Source organism: Phoenix dactylifera, chromosome 4 (assembly GCF_051530095.1).
Source record: "Phoenix dactylifera cultivar Ajwa chromosome 4, Ajwa_hap1_PhDact_Kaust_v1.1, whole genome shotgun sequence".
NCBI classification, from domain to species: Eukaryota; Viridiplantae; Streptophyta; class Magnoliopsida; order Arecales; family Arecaceae; genus Phoenix; species Phoenix dactylifera.
In genome coordinates, this window is record NC_143193.1 from 34,366,186 (window position 1) to 34,377,500 (window position 11,315).

The 11,315-nt window shown below is 50.0% G+C and overlaps 30 non-coding genes and 1 pseudogene across 30 annotated transcripts; all 31 read right to left on the reverse strand.

Moving 5' to 3' along the window:
• Positions 1 to 2: 2 nt before the first annotated feature.
• Positions 3 to 121, reverse strand: LOC149755559 (5S ribosomal RNA). Its single transcript, XR_016404641.1, has one exon. It is a non-coding gene; the product is annotated as a 5S ribosomal RNA (ribosomal RNA).
• A 246-nt stretch (positions 122 to 367) lies between these two features.
• LOC149755560 (5S ribosomal RNA) lies at positions 368 to 486 on the reverse strand. Its single transcript, XR_016404786.1, has one exon. It is a non-coding gene; the product is annotated as a 5S ribosomal RNA (ribosomal RNA).
• Positions 487 to 733: 247 nt separating this feature from the next.
• On the reverse strand, positions 734 to 852 carry LOC149755561 (5S ribosomal RNA). The gene has a single exon (XR_016406011.1). It is a non-coding gene; the product is annotated as a 5S ribosomal RNA (ribosomal RNA).
• Positions 853 to 1,269: 417 nt separating this feature from the next.
• LOC149755562 (5S ribosomal RNA) lies at positions 1,270 to 1,388 on the reverse strand. Its single transcript, XR_016406796.1, has one exon. It is a non-coding gene; the product is annotated as a 5S ribosomal RNA (ribosomal RNA).
• Positions 1,389 to 1,635: 247 nt separating this feature from the next.
• LOC149755563 (5S ribosomal RNA) lies at positions 1,636 to 1,754 on the reverse strand. The gene has a single exon (XR_016402444.1). It is a non-coding gene; the product is annotated as a 5S ribosomal RNA (ribosomal RNA).
• Positions 1,755 to 2,001: 247 nt separating this feature from the next.
• On the reverse strand, positions 2,002 to 2,120 carry LOC149755564 (5S ribosomal RNA). Its single transcript, XR_016409629.1, has one exon. It is a non-coding gene; the product is annotated as a 5S ribosomal RNA (ribosomal RNA).
• Positions 2,121 to 2,366: 246 nt separating this feature from the next.
• Positions 2,367 to 2,485, reverse strand: LOC149755565 (5S ribosomal RNA). Its single transcript, XR_016408007.1, has one exon. It is a non-coding gene; the product is annotated as a 5S ribosomal RNA (ribosomal RNA).
• Positions 2,486 to 2,732: 247 nt separating this feature from the next.
• Positions 2,733 to 2,851, reverse strand: LOC149755566 (5S ribosomal RNA). The gene has a single exon (XR_016402192.1). It is a non-coding gene; the product is annotated as a 5S ribosomal RNA (ribosomal RNA).
• Positions 2,852 to 3,098: 247 nt separating this feature from the next.
• LOC149755567 (5S ribosomal RNA) lies at positions 3,099 to 3,217 on the reverse strand. The gene has a single exon (XR_016403853.1). It is a non-coding gene; the product is annotated as a 5S ribosomal RNA (ribosomal RNA).
• A 247-nt stretch (positions 3,218 to 3,464) lies between these two features.
• Positions 3,465 to 3,583, reverse strand: LOC149755568 (5S ribosomal RNA). Its single transcript, XR_016402445.1, has one exon. It is a non-coding gene; the product is annotated as a 5S ribosomal RNA (ribosomal RNA).
• Positions 3,584 to 3,830: 247 nt separating this feature from the next.
• On the reverse strand, positions 3,831 to 3,949 carry LOC149755569 (5S ribosomal RNA). Its single transcript, XR_016401938.1, has one exon. It is a non-coding gene; the product is annotated as a 5S ribosomal RNA (ribosomal RNA).
• Positions 3,950 to 4,195: 246 nt separating this feature from the next.
• Positions 4,196 to 4,314, reverse strand: LOC149755570 (5S ribosomal RNA). The gene has a single exon (XR_016408008.1). It is a non-coding gene; the product is annotated as a 5S ribosomal RNA (ribosomal RNA).
• A 247-nt stretch (positions 4,315 to 4,561) lies between these two features.
• LOC149755571 (5S ribosomal RNA) lies at positions 4,562 to 4,680 on the reverse strand. Its single transcript, XR_016402193.1, has one exon. It is a non-coding gene; the product is annotated as a 5S ribosomal RNA (ribosomal RNA).
• A 247-nt stretch (positions 4,681 to 4,927) lies between these two features.
• Positions 4,928 to 5,046, reverse strand: LOC149755572 (5S ribosomal RNA). Its single transcript, XR_016403854.1, has one exon. It is a non-coding gene; the product is annotated as a 5S ribosomal RNA (ribosomal RNA).
• A 247-nt stretch (positions 5,047 to 5,293) lies between these two features.
• On the reverse strand, positions 5,294 to 5,412 carry LOC149755573 (5S ribosomal RNA). The gene has a single exon (XR_016402446.1). It is a non-coding gene; the product is annotated as a 5S ribosomal RNA (ribosomal RNA).
• Positions 5,413 to 5,659: 247 nt separating this feature from the next.
• Positions 5,660 to 5,778, reverse strand: LOC149755574 (5S ribosomal RNA). Its single transcript, XR_016409640.1, has one exon. It is a non-coding gene; the product is annotated as a 5S ribosomal RNA (ribosomal RNA).
• Positions 5,779 to 6,024: 246 nt separating this feature from the next.
• LOC149755575 (5S ribosomal RNA) lies at positions 6,025 to 6,143 on the reverse strand. The gene has a single exon (XR_016408009.1). It is a non-coding gene; the product is annotated as a 5S ribosomal RNA (ribosomal RNA).
• Positions 6,144 to 6,390: 247 nt separating this feature from the next.
• LOC149755576 (5S ribosomal RNA) lies at positions 6,391 to 6,509 on the reverse strand. The gene has a single exon (XR_016402194.1). It is a non-coding gene; the product is annotated as a 5S ribosomal RNA (ribosomal RNA).
• Positions 6,510 to 6,756: 247 nt separating this feature from the next.
• On the reverse strand, positions 6,757 to 6,875 carry LOC149755577 (5S ribosomal RNA). The gene has a single exon (XR_016403855.1). It is a non-coding gene; the product is annotated as a 5S ribosomal RNA (ribosomal RNA).
• A 247-nt stretch (positions 6,876 to 7,122) lies between these two features.
• Positions 7,123 to 7,241, reverse strand: LOC149755578 (5S ribosomal RNA; annotated as a pseudogene).
• Positions 7,242 to 7,487: 246 nt separating this feature from the next.
• On the reverse strand, positions 7,488 to 7,606 carry LOC149755579 (5S ribosomal RNA). The gene has a single exon (XR_016405565.1). It is a non-coding gene; the product is annotated as a 5S ribosomal RNA (ribosomal RNA).
• Positions 7,607 to 7,852: 246 nt separating this feature from the next.
• Positions 7,853 to 7,971, reverse strand: LOC149755580 (5S ribosomal RNA). The gene has a single exon (XR_016400981.1). It is a non-coding gene; the product is annotated as a 5S ribosomal RNA (ribosomal RNA).
• Positions 7,972 to 8,217: 246 nt separating this feature from the next.
• LOC149755581 (5S ribosomal RNA) lies at positions 8,218 to 8,336 on the reverse strand. The gene has a single exon (XR_016406520.1). It is a non-coding gene; the product is annotated as a 5S ribosomal RNA (ribosomal RNA).
• A 247-nt stretch (positions 8,337 to 8,583) lies between these two features.
• Positions 8,584 to 8,702, reverse strand: LOC149755582 (5S ribosomal RNA). The gene has a single exon (XR_016408899.1). It is a non-coding gene; the product is annotated as a 5S ribosomal RNA (ribosomal RNA).
• A 247-nt stretch (positions 8,703 to 8,949) lies between these two features.
• On the reverse strand, positions 8,950 to 9,068 carry LOC149755583 (5S ribosomal RNA). Its single transcript, XR_016400633.1, has one exon. It is a non-coding gene; the product is annotated as a 5S ribosomal RNA (ribosomal RNA).
• Positions 9,069 to 9,314: 246 nt separating this feature from the next.
• On the reverse strand, positions 9,315 to 9,433 carry LOC149755584 (5S ribosomal RNA). Its single transcript, XR_016406209.1, has one exon. It is a non-coding gene; the product is annotated as a 5S ribosomal RNA (ribosomal RNA).
• A 246-nt stretch (positions 9,434 to 9,679) lies between these two features.
• Positions 9,680 to 9,798, reverse strand: LOC149755585 (5S ribosomal RNA). The gene has a single exon (XR_016408424.1). It is a non-coding gene; the product is annotated as a 5S ribosomal RNA (ribosomal RNA).
• A 247-nt stretch (positions 9,799 to 10,045) lies between these two features.
• LOC149755586 (5S ribosomal RNA) lies at positions 10,046 to 10,164 on the reverse strand. The gene has a single exon (XR_016408900.1). It is a non-coding gene; the product is annotated as a 5S ribosomal RNA (ribosomal RNA).
• Positions 10,165 to 10,411: 247 nt separating this feature from the next.
• LOC149755587 (5S ribosomal RNA) lies at positions 10,412 to 10,530 on the reverse strand. Its single transcript, XR_016409651.1, has one exon. It is a non-coding gene; the product is annotated as a 5S ribosomal RNA (ribosomal RNA).
• A 247-nt stretch (positions 10,531 to 10,777) lies between these two features.
• LOC149755588 (5S ribosomal RNA) lies at positions 10,778 to 10,896 on the reverse strand. The gene has a single exon (XR_016400634.1). It is a non-coding gene; the product is annotated as a 5S ribosomal RNA (ribosomal RNA).
• A 246-nt stretch (positions 10,897 to 11,142) lies between these two features.
• Positions 11,143 to 11,261, reverse strand: LOC149755589 (5S ribosomal RNA). The gene has a single exon (XR_016406211.1). It is a non-coding gene; the product is annotated as a 5S ribosomal RNA (ribosomal RNA).
• Positions 11,262 to 11,315: the final 54 nt, after the last annotated feature.

An 11,315-nucleotide genomic window follows, 5' to 3' on the forward strand; every position in this document is an offset into this window, starting at 1 on the left:
ATGGGGTGCAGCACGAGGACTTCCCGGAGGGTCACCCATCCTAGTACTACTCTCGCCCAAGCACGCTTAACTGCGGAGTTCTGATGGGATCCGGTGCATTAGTGCTGGTATGATCGCACCCATGACAAGCCCATCGAAACTCCTTTTTATGACAAAGCAGCCGGTCTCGACGGCCCGAGACATTCGCGCCGCCAGGGCCGTTCTGGCGTAGGAATCAACGCGCTGGTCCCGCTATGCTGCATGGCACCGCCAGTCTCCCGACTCAGTTTATTTTCGGGGAAAAAAATTATCCGAAGAGGAAAAGCCAAAAGCCGAAAAATTAAAAATAAATATTATCAAAAAATAAAAAAGCGGGCAAAAAATAAAAGGGGTGCAACACGAGGACTTCCCAGGGGGGCACCCATCCTAGTACTACTCCCGCCCAAGCACGCTTAACTGCGGAGTTCTGATGGGATCTGGTGCATTAGTGCTGGTATGATCGCACCCATGACATTCCCTTCGAAACTCTCTTATATGACAAAGCAGCAGACCTCGACGGCCCGAGACATTCGCGCCGCCGGGGCCGTTCTGGCGTAGGATTCAACGCGCTGGTCCCGCTTTGCTGCATGGCACCGCCAGTCTCCGGACTCAGTTTATTTTCGGGGGAAAAAAATTATCCGAAGAGGAAAAGCCAAAAGCCGAAAAATTAAGAATAAATATTATCAAAAAATAAAAAAGCGGGCAAAAAATAAAAGGGGTGCAACACGAGGACTTCCAAGGGGGTCACCCATCCTAGTACTACTCTCGCCTAAGCACGCTTAACTGCGGAGTTCAGATGGGATCCGGTGCATTAGTGCTGGTATGATCGCACCCATGACAAGCCCTTCGAAACTCCCTTTTATGGCAAAGCAGCAGGTCTCGACAGCCCGAGACATTCGCACCCATCCAAGGGGGTCACCCATCCAAGTACTACCCTCGCCTAAGCACGCTTAACTGCGGAGTTCAGATGGGATCCGGTGCATTAGTGCTGGTATGATCGCACCCATGACATGCCCTTCGAAACTCCCTTTTATGACAAAGCAGCCGACCTCGACGGCCCGAGACATTCGCGCCGCCGGGGCCGTTCTGGCGTAGGATTCAACGCGCTGGTCCCGCTATGCTGCATGGCACCGCCAGTCTCCGGACTCAGTTTATTTTCGGGGGAAAAAATTATCCGAAGAGGAAAAGCCAAAAGCCGAAAAATTAATAATAAATATTATCAAAAAATAAAAAAGCGGGCAAAAAATAAAAGGGGGGCAACACGAGGACTTCCCAGGGGGTCACCCATCCTTGTACTACTCTCGCCCAAGCACGCTTAACTGCGGAGTTCTGATGGGATCCGGTGCATTAGTGCTGGTATGATCACACCCATGACAAGCCCTTCGAAACTCCCTTTTATGACAAAGCAGCAGACCTCGACGGCCCGAGACATTCGCGCCGCCGGGGCCGTTCTGGCGTAGGATTCAACGCGCTGGTCCCGCTATGCTGCATGGCACCGCCAGTCTCCGGACTCAGTTTATTTTCGGGGAAAAAAAATTATCCGAAGAGGAAAAGCCAAAGGCCGAAAAATTAAAAATAAATATTATCAAAAAATAAAAAAGCGGGCAAAAAATAAAAGGGGTGCAACACGAGGACTTTCCATAGGGTCACCCATCCTAGTACTACCCTCGCCCAAGCACGCTTAACTGCGGAGTTCTGATGGGATCCGGTGCATTAGTGCTGGTATGATCGCACCCATGACATGCTCTTCGAAACTCCCTTTTATGACAAAGCAGCCGACCTCGACGGCCCGAGACATTCGCGCCGCCGGGGCCGTTCTGGCGTAGGATTCAACGCGCTGGTCCCGCTATGCTGCATGGCACCGTCAGTCTCCGGACTCAGTTTATTTTCGGGGAAAAAAAATTATCCGAAGAGGAAAAGCCAAAAGCCGAAAAATTAAAAATAAATATTAACAAAAAATAAAAAAGCGGGCAAAAAATAAAAGGGGTGCAACACGAGGACTTCCCAGGGGGTCACCCATCCTAGTACTACTCTCGCCCAAGCACGCTTAACTGCGGAGTTCAGATGGGATCCGGTGCATTAGTGCTGGTATGATCGCACCCATGACAAGCCCTTCGAAACTCCCTTTTATGACAAAGCAGCAGGTCTCGACGGCCCGAGACATTCGCACCGCCGGGGCCGTTCTGGCGTAGGATTCAACGCGCTGGTCCCGCTATGCTGCATGGCACCGCCAGTCTCCGGACTCAGTTTATTTTCGGAGGAAAAAAATTATCCGAAGCGGAAAAGCCAAAAGCCGAAAAATTAAAAATAAATATTATCAAAAAATAAAAAAAGGGCAAAAAATAAAAGGGGTGCAACACGAGGACTTCCCAGGTGGTCACCCATCCTAGTGCTACTCTCGCCCAAGCACGCTTAACTGCGGAGTTTTGATGGGATCCGGTGCATTAGTGCCGGTATGATCGCACCCATGACATGCCCTTCGAAACTCCCTTTTATGACAAAGCAGCCGACCTCGACGGCCCGAGACATTCGCGCCGCCGGGGCCGTTCTGGCGTAGGATTCAACGCGCTGGTCCCGCTATGCTGCATGGCACCGCCAGTCTCCGGACTCAGTTTATTTTCGGGGGAAAAAAATTATCCGAAGAGGAAAAGCCAAAAGCCGAAAAATTAAAAATAAATATTATCAAAAAATAAAAAAGCGGGCAAAAAATAAAAGGGGTGCAACACGAGGACTTCCAAGGGGGTCACCCATCCTAGTACTACTCTCGCCCAAGCACGCTTAACTGCGGAGTTCAGATGGGATCCGGTGCATTAGTGCTGGTATGATCGCACCCATGACAAGCCCTTCGAAACTCCATTTTATGGCAAAGCAGCAGGTCTCGACGGCCCGAGACATTCGCACCGCCGGGGCTGTTCTGGCGTAGGATTCAACGCGCTGGTCCCGCTATGCTGCATGGCACCGCCAGTCTCCGGACTCAGTTTATTTTCGGGGGAAAAAAATTATCCGAAGAGGAAAAGCCAAAAGCCGAAAAATTAAAAATAAATATTATCAAAAAATAAAAAAGCGGGCAAAAAATAAAAGGGGTGCAACACGAGGACTTCCCAGGGGGTCACCCATCCTTGTACTACTCTCGCCCAAGCACGCTTAACTGCGGAGTTCTGATGGGATCCGGTGCATTAGTGCTGGTATGATCACACCCATGACAAGCCCTTCGAAACTCCCTTTTATGACAAAGCAGCAGACCTCGACGGCCCGAGACATTCGCGCCGCCGGGGCCGTTCTGGCGTAGGATTCAACGCGCTGGTCCCGCTATGCTGCATGGCACCGCCAGTCTCCGGACTCAGTTTATTTTCGGGGAAAAAAAATTATCCGAAGAGGAAAAGCCAAAGGCCGAAAAATTAAAAATAAATATTATCAAAAAATAAAAAAGCGGGCAAAAAATAAAAGGGGTGCAACACGAGGACTTTCCATAGGGTCACCCATCCTAGTACTACCCTCGCCCAAGCACGCTTAACTGCGGAGTTCTGATGGGATCCGGTGCATTAGTGCTGGTATGATCGCACCCATGACATGCTCTTCGAAACTCCCTTTTATGACAAAGCAGCCGACCTCGACGGCCCGAGACATTCGCGCCGCCGGGGCCGTTCTGGCGTAGGATTCAACGCGCTGGTCCCGCTATGCTGCATGGCACCGTCAGTCTCCGGACTCAGTTTATTTTCGGGGAAAAAAAATTATCCGAAGAGGAAAAGCCAAAAGCCGAAAAATTAAAAATAAATATTAACAAAAAATAAAAAAGCGGGCAAAAAATAAAAGGGGTGCAACACGAGGACTTCCCAGGGGGTCACCCATCCTAGTACTACTCTCGCCCAAGCGCGCTTAACTGCGGAGTTCAGATGGGATCCGGTGCATTAGTGCTGGTATGATCGCACCCATGACAAGCCCTTCGAAACTCCCTTTTATGACAAAGCAGCAGGTCTCGACGGCCCGAGACATTCGCACCGCCGGGGCCGTTCTGGCGTAGGATTCAACGCGCTGGTCCCGCTATGCTGCATGGCACCGCCAGTCTCCGGACTCAGTTTATTTTCGGCGGAAAAAAATTATCCGAAGCGGAAAAGCCAAAAGCCGAAAAATTAAAAATAAATATTATCAAAAAATAAAAAAAGGGCAAAAAATAAAAGGGGTGCAACACGAGGACTTCCCAGGTGGTCACCCATCCTAGTGCTACTCTCGCCCAAGCACGCTTAACTGCGGAGTTTTGATGGGATCCGGTGCATTAGTGCCGGTATGATCGCACCCATGACATGCCCTTCGAAACTCCCTTTTATGACAAAGCAGCCGACCTCGACGGCCCGAGACATTCGCGCCGCCGGGGCCGTTCTGGCGTAGGATTCAACGCGCTGGTCCCGCTATGCTGCATGGCACCGCCAGTCTCCGGACTCAGTTTATTTTCGGGGGAAAAAAATTATCCGAAGAGGAAAAGCCAAAAGCCGAAAAATTAAAAATAAATATTATCAAAAAATAAAAAAGCGGGCAAAAAATAAAAGGGGTGCAACACGAGGACTTCCAAGGGGGTCACCCATCCTAGTACTACTCTCGCCCAAGCACGCTTAACTGCGGAGTTCAGATGGGATCCGGTGCATTAGTGCTGGTATGATCGCACCCATGACAAGCCCTTCGAAACTCCATTTTATGGCAAAGCAGCAGGTCTCGACGGCCCGAGACATTCGCACCGCCGGGGCTGTTCTGGCGTAGGATTCAACGCGCTGGTCCCGCTATGCTGCATGGCACCGCCAGTCTCCGGACTCAGTTTATTTTCGGGGGAAAAAAATTATCCGAAGAGGAAAAGCCAAAAGCCGAAAAATTAAAAATAAATATTATCAAAAAATAAAAAAGCGGGCAAAAAATAAAAGGGGTGCAACACGAGGACTTCCCAGGGGGTCACCCATCCTTGTACTACTCTCGCCCAAGCACGCTTAACTGCGGAGTTCTGATGGGATCCGGTGCATTAGTGCTGGTATGATCACACCCATGACAAGCCCTTCGAAACTCCCTTTTATGACAAAGCAGCAGACCTCGACGGCCCGAGACATTCGCGCCGCCGGGGCCGTTCTGGCGTAGGATTCAACGCGCTGGTCCCGCTATGCTGCATGGCACCGCCAGTCTCCGGACTCAGTTTATTTTCGGGGAAAAAAAATTATCCGAAGAGGAAAAGCCAAAGGCCGAAAAATTAAAAATAAATATTATCAAAAAATAAAAAAGCGGGCAAAAAATAAAAGGGGTGCAACACGAGGACTTTCCATAGGGTCACCCATCCTAGTACTACCCTCGCCCAAGCACGCTTAACTGCGGAGTTCTGATGGGATCCGGTGCATTAGTGCTGGTATGATCGCACCCATGACATGCTCTTCGAAACTCCCTTTTATGACAAAGCAGCCGACCTCGACGGCCCGAGACATTCGCGCCGCCGGGGCCGTTCTGGCGTAGGATTCAACGCGCTGGTCCCGCTATGCTGCATGGCACCGTCAGTCTCCGGACTCAGTTTATTTTCGGGGAAAAAAAATTATCCGAAGAGGAAAAGCCAAAAGCCGAAAAATTAAAAATAAATATTAACAAAAAATAAAAAAGCGGGCAAAAAATAAAAGGGGTGCAACACGAGGACTTCCCAGGGGGTCACCCATCCTAGTACTACTCTCGCCCAAGCACGCTTAACTGCGGAGTTCAGATGGGATCCGGTGCATTAGTGCTGGTATGATCGCACCCATGACAAGCCCTTCGAAACTCCCTTTTATGACAAAGCAGCAGGTCTCGACGGCCCGAGACATTCGCACCGCCGGGGCCGTTCTGGCGTAGGATTCAACGCGCTGGTCCCGCTATGCTGCATGGCACCGCCAGTCTCCGGACTCAGTTTATTTTCGGAGGAAAAAAATTATCCGAAGCGGAAAAGCCAAAAGCCGAAAAATTAAAAATAAATATTATCAAAAAATAAAAAAAGGGCAAAAAATAAATGGGGTGCAACACGAGGACTTCCCAGGTGGTCACCCATCCTAGTGCTACTCTCGCCCAAGCACGCTTAACTGCGGAGTTTTGATGGGATCCGGTGCATTAGTGCCGGTATGATCGCACCCATGACATGCCCTTCGAAACTCCCTTTTATGACAAAGCAGCCGACCTCGACGGCCCGAGACATTCGCGCCGCCGGGGCCGTTCTGGCGTAGGATTCAACGCGCTGGTCCCGCTATGCTGCATGGCACCGCCAGTCTCCGGACTCAGTTTATTTTCGGGGGAAAAAAATTATCCGAAGAGGAAAAGCCAAAGGCCGAAAAATTAAAAATAAATATTATCAAAAAATAAAAAAGCGGGCAAAAAATAAAAGGGGTGCAACACGAGGACTTCCAAGGGGGTCACCCATCCTAGTACTACTCTCGCCCAAGCACGCTTAACTGCGGAGTTCAGATGGGATCCGGTGCATTAGTGCTGGTATGATCGCACCCATGACAAGCCCTTCGAAACTCCATTTTATGGCAAAGCAGCAGGTCTCGACGGCCCGAGACATTCGCACCGCCGGGGCTGTTCTGGCGTAGGATTCAACGCGCTGGTCCCGCTATGCTGCATGGCACCGCCAGTCTCCGGACTCAGTTTATTTTCGGGGGAAAAAAATTATCCGAAGAGGAAAAGCCAAAAGCCGAAAAATTAAAAATAAATATTATCAAAAAATAAAAAAGCGGGCAAAAAATAAAAGGGGTGCAACACGAGGACTTCCCAGGGGGTCACCCATCCTTGTACTACTCTCGCCCAAGCACGCTTAACTGCGGAGTTCTGATGGGATCCGGTGCATTAGTGCTGGTATGATCACACCCATGACAAGCCCTTCGAAACTCCCTTTTATGACAAAGCAGCAGACCTCGACGGCCCGAGACATTCGCGCCGCCGGGGCCGTTCTGGCGTAGAATTCAACGCGCTGGTCCCGCTATGCTGCATGGCACCGCCAGTCTCCGAACTCAGTTTATTTTGGGAGGAAAAAAATTATCCGGAGTGGAAAAGCCAAAAGCCGAAAAATTAGAAATAAATATTATCAAAAAATAAAAAAGCGGGCAAAAAATTAAAGGGGTGCAACACGAGGACTTCCCAGAGGGTCACCCATCCTAGTACTACTCTCGCCCAATCATGCTTAACTGCGGAGTTCTGATGGAATCCGGTGCATTAGTGCTGGTATGATCGTACCCATGACATGCCCTTCGAAACTCCCTTTTATGACAAAGCAGCAGACCTCGACGGCCCGAGACATTCGCGCCGCCGGGGCCGTTCTGGCGTAGGATTCAACGCGCTGGTCCCGCTATGCTGCATGGCACCGCCAGTCTCCGGACTCAGTTTATTTTCGGGGAAAAAAATTATCCGAAGTGGAAAAGCCAAAAGCCGAAAAATTAAAAATAAATATTATCAAAAAATAAAAAAACGGGCAAAAAATAAATGGGGTGCAGCACGAGGACTTCCCGGGGGGTCACCCATCCTAGTACTACTCTCGTCCAAGCACGCTTAACTGCGGAGTTCTGATGGGATCCGGTGCATTAGTGCTGGTATGATCGCACCCATGACAAGCCCTTCGAAACTCCTTTTTATGACAAAGCAGCCGGTCTCGACGGCCCGAGACATTCGCGCCGCCAGGGCCGTTCTGGCGTAGGATTCAACGCGCTGGTCCCGCTATGCTGCATGGCACCGCCAGTCTCCCGACTCAGTTTATTTTCGGGGGAAAAAATTATCCGAAGAGGAAAAGCCAAAAGCCGAAAAATTAAAAATAAATATTATCAAAAAATAAAAAAGCGGGCAAAAAATAAAAGGGGTGCAACACGAGGACTTCCCAGGGGGGCACCCATCCTAGTACTACTCCCGCCCAAGCACGCTTAACTGCGGAGTTCTGATGGGATCCGGTGCATTAGTGCTGGTATGATCGCACCCATGACATTCCCTTCGAAACTCTCTTATATGACAAAGCAGCAGACCTCGACGGCCCGAGACATTCGCGCCGCCGGGGCCGTTCTGGCGTAGGATTCAACGCGCTGGTCCCGCTATGCTGCATGGCACCGCCAGTCTCCGGACTCAGTTTATTTTCGGGGGAAAAAATTATCCGAAGAGGAAAAGCCAAAAGCCGAAAAATTAAAAATAAATATTATCAAAAAATAAAAAAGCGGGCAAAAAATAAAAGGGGGGCAACACGAGGACTTCCCAGGAGGTCACCCATCCTTGTACTACTCTCGCCCAAGCACGCTTAACTGCGGAGTTCTGATGGGATCCGGTGCATTAGTGCTGGTATGATCACACCCATGACAAGCCCTTCGAAACTCCCTTTTATGACAAAGCAGCAGATCTCGACGGCCCGAGACATTCGCGCCGCCGGGGCCGTTCTGGCGTAGAATTCAACGCGCTGGTCCCGCTATGCTGCATGGCACCGCCTGTCTCCGAACTCAGTTTATTTTGGGAGGAAAAGAATTATCCGGAGTGGAAAAGCCAAAAGCCGAAAAATTAAAAATAAATATTATCAGAAAATAAAAAAGCGGGCAAAAAATTAAAGGGGTGCAACACGAGGACTTCCCAGAGGGTCACCCATCCTAGTACTACTCTCGCCCAAGCATGCTTAACTGCGGAGTTCTGATGGAATCCGGTGCATTAGTGCTGGTATGATCGTACCCATGACATGCCCTTCGAAACTTCCTTTTATGACAAAGCAGCAGACTTCGACGGCCCGAGACATTCGCGCCGGCGGGGCCGTTCTGGCGTAGGATTCAACGCGCTGGTCCCGCTATGCTGCATGGCACCGCCAGTCTCCGGACTCAGTTTATTTTCGGGGGAAAAAAATTATCCGAAGTGGAAAAGCCAAAAGCCGAAAAATTAAAAATAAATATTATCAAAAAATAAAAAAACGGGCAAAAAATAAATGGGGTGCAACACGAGGACTTCCCGGGGGGTCACCCATCCTAGTACTACTCTCGCCCAAGCACGCTTAACTGCGGAGTTCTGATGGGATCCGGTGCATTAGTGCTGGTATGATCGCACCCATGACAAGTCCTTCGAAACTCCGTTTTATGACAAAGCAGCCGGTCTCGACGGCCCGAGACATTCGCGCCGCCAGGGCCGTTCTGGCGTAGGATTCAACGCGCTGGTCCCGCTATGCTGCATGGCACCGCCAGTCTCCGGACTCAGTTTATTTTCGGAGAAAAAAAATTATCCGAAGAGGAAAAGCCAAAGGCCGAAAAATTAAAATAAATATTACCAAAAAATAAAAAAGCGGGCAAAAAATAAAAGGGGTGCAACACGAGGACTTTCCATAGGGTCACCCATCCAAGTACTACCCTCGCCTAAGCACGCTTAACTGCGGAGTTCTGATGGGATCCGGTGCATTAGTGCTGGTATGATCGCACCCATGACATGCCCTTCGAAACTCCCTTTTATGACAAAGCAGCCGACCTCGACGGCCCGAGACATTCGCGCCGCCGGGGCCGTTCTGGCGTAGGATTCAACGCGCTGGTCCCGCTATGCTGCATGGCACCGCCAGTCTCCGGACTCAGTTTATTTTCGGGGGAAAAAATTATCCGAAGAGGAAAAGCCAAAAGCCGAAAAATTAAAAATAAATATTATCAAAAAATAAAAAAGCGGGCAAAAAATAAAAGGGGGGCAACACGAGGACTTCCCAGGGGGTCACCCATCCTTGTACTACTCTCGCCCAAGCACGCTTAACTGCGGAGTTCTGATGGGATCCGGTGCATTAGTGCTGGGATGATCACACCCATGACAAGCCCTTCGAAACTCCCTTTTATGACAAAGCAGCAGATCTCGACGGCCCGAGACATTCGCGCCGCCGGGGCCGTTCTGGCGTAGGATTCAACGCGCTGGTCCCGCTATGCTGCATGGCACCGCCAGTCTCCGGACTCAGTTTATTTTCGGAGGAAAAAAATTATCCGAAGCGGAAAAGCCAAAAGCCGAAAAATTAAAAATAAATATTATCAAAAAATAAAAAAGCGGGCAAAAAATTAAAGGGGTGCAACACGAGGACTTCCCAGAGGGTCACCCATCCTAGTACTACTCTCGCCCAAGCATGCTTAACTGCGGAGTTCTGATGGAATCCGGTGCATTAGTGCTGGTATGATCGTACCCATGACATGCCCTTCGAAACTCCCTTTTATGACAAAGCAGCAGACTTCGACGGCCCGAGACATTCGCGCCGGCGGGGCCGTTCTGGCGTAGGATTCAACGCGCTGGTCCCGCTATGCTGCATGGCACCGCCAGTCTCCGGACTCAGTTTATTTTCGGGGAAAAAAAATTATCCGAAGAGGAAAAGCCAAAAGCCGAAAAATTAAAAATAAATATTAACAAAAAATAAAAAAGCGGGCAAAAAATAAAAGGGGTGCAACACGAGGACTTCCCAGGGGGTCACCCATCCTAGTACTACTCTCGCCCAAGCACGCTTAACTGCGGAGTTCAGATGGGATCCGGTGCATTAGTGCTGGTATGATCGCACCCATGACAAGCCCTTCGAAACTCCCTTTTATGACAAAGCAGCAGGTCTCGACGGCCCGAGACATTCGCACCGCCGGGGCCGTTCTGGCGTAGGATTCAACGCGCTGGTCCCGCTATGCTGCATGGCACCGCCAGTCTCCGGACTCAGTTTATTTTCGGGGGAAAAAAATTATCCGAAGTGGAAAAGCCAAAAGCCGAAAAATTAAAAATAAATATTATCAAAAAATAAAAAAACGGGCAAAAAATAAATGGGGTGCAACACGAGGACTTCCCGGGGGGTCACCCATCCTAGTACTACTCTCGCCCAAGCACGCTTAACTGCGGAGTTCTGATGGGATCCGGTGCATTAGTGCTGGTATGATCGCACCCATGACAAGTCCTTCGAAACTCCGTTTTATGACAAAGCAGCCGGTCTCGACGGCCCGAGACATTCGCGCCGCCAGGGCCGTTCTGGCGTAGGATTCAACGCGCTGGTCCCGCTATGCTGCATGACACCGCCAGTCTCCGGACTCAGTTTATTTTCGGAGAAAAAAAATTATCCGAAGAGGAAAAGCCAAAGGCCGAAAAATTAAAATAAATATTACCAAAAAATAAAAAAGCGGGCAAAAAATAAAAGGGGTGCAACACGAGGACTTTCCATAGGGTCACCCATCCAAGTACTACCCTCGCCTAAGCACGCTTAACTGCGGAGTTCTGATGGGATCCGGTGCATTAGTGCTGGTATGATCGCACCCATGACATGCCCTTCGAAACTCCCTTTTATGACAAAGCAGCCGACCTCGACGGCC